Genomic DNA, 1,869 nt, shown 5'->3' on the forward strand with positions numbered 1-1,869 from the left:
GGAATGAAAGCCTTTGCTTTGCAAAATCTTACATGGTCTTTGTGCACTGTGGGATTTTTGTTCTGAGCAGCGTGTTACGCTGACCCGCAAACATGACATAATACTGCAAAGGCAAGTGCTTAGCTATTTGTTGGTACCTAGTAGTTTCTCGGCACGAATTACACTCCTGAAAAATGAGCATTTGTATAATGTGCAACATATCAAGGTAAGCGAATGAAACTTGCAATGGCTTGCAGTAGCTTCATTTTGGGGAATTTTGCCTACAGCAAGAATGGATTTTGTGGACAAAAAATTGGACAGCCACTGCATTTTCAACTGTTTTAAAATTCTTGGTGAGGAGCAGGAAATCGGTTAATTTGAGCTTATGTTAGACCTATTCTGAAAAGCTCAGGTGTCAAGTCATAGTTGCACTAAAATCCTTACTGGATATAGATTCTGAAGCACTTCAGTTCTTTGTAGTGTTTTCTTAAAAGTTGGAAGCTAGGGTGCCTCAGTGGTTTTTCAGTATATAAATTATCTTTTGTTGAGATGCTGTTACAAGCATCTTAACTTGAGAGTTACCAGTTAGGATTGAACCTCTGCAGTGTTCACTGGCAGTTTAGATCAACCCCTTTGGGTATAGAACTATTGCTGTATACAGTCATGTTTGATTTTTGCATCCTTCAGGCTGATACATATGGCACAGTTAGATAGCACAGTCTAAGTTACATCGGAAATTGTTACATTTCATATAGTTCAGTGTAGCAAGTCTCACTTTTTGGACAAAAGTGTGTCAGATGAAGGTTTCTCAAAGGCAGAGAAGTGTTCAGGTGAATGCGCTGGTGGAGCATTCATCTGCTTTGGTATGTCTAGCTCTAAAAGTGCAACAGAATGCTAGAGTTTAAAAAGAAAAAAATATCTTTGTCAGATGGACTTGCGGGTCAGAACTTTTTTTTCATTTTCAAACTTGTTAGCAGGAATTCTGCTTGTCATGGAGCAGTATTTCATCTGTGTTGGTTCATATTAGAAAAGAAGACGAGACCTAACACAGCTGTTCAGTGCATAGCGAGCCATGGGTATCGGGCAACTAACCAGTCCCTCAAAGGTAATTTGGACTTCTGGTACCATTGTACATCCTGCAAAGACATGTAAATAACAGTACCTGTTTTTTAGATAGGTTGTATGTGTGAACTGGCAAACCCAGTAGCATGAATGAGCTACACTGAATTTGGGTTCCTTTTTTTGGACAAGTCTGAGGTTGGTTGCTTCAGCTTTTGTACTTCAAACAATGCTTCGCCCCTCACACAAACTTTTTTTTTTTTTGGTGTTTTTTTTTTTTTATTCCCTGCTTTGGGAGCAGTTGCAGCTAAGAGGGATGCTGCCTGGTTGTGTAGTGATGGGGTCATGAAGGCCAAGGTGCAGCTGGAGCTGATCTTGATGAGGGATACAAAAAATAAGGGCTTCTGTAAGCATGTAGGTCAGAAAAGGAAGGTCAAAGAGAACAGATGAGGAGAAGGCTGAGGTACTCAACAGCTTTTTTGCCTCAGTCTTCACTGGCAATCTCTCTTCCCACACCTCTCCAGTCGACATACCATAAGGCAGGGACTGGGGGAGCAAAGTCCTTCCCACTGTACAAGAAGATCAGGTTTGTGATCACCTGAGGAACCTGAACATACAGAAGTCTATGGGACCTAATGATATGTATCCCAGAGTGCAGAGGGAATTGGCTGATGTAGTTGCCAAGTCACTCTCCATGATATTTGAAAAGTCATGGCAATCGGTTGAACTCCCTGGTGACTGAAAAAGGAAAAAACATTGCACCCATTTTTAAAAAGGGTAGAAAGGAGGACCCTGGGAACTACTGACTTGTGATCCTCGCTTCTGTGTCCA

This window comes from Charadrius vociferus, unplaced genomic scaffold (genome assembly GCF_000708025.1).
Source record: "Charadrius vociferus isolate BGI_N301 unplaced genomic scaffold, ASM70802v2 scaffold450, whole genome shotgun sequence".
NCBI lineage: Eukaryota > Metazoa > Chordata > Aves > Charadriiformes > Charadriidae > Charadrius > Charadrius vociferus.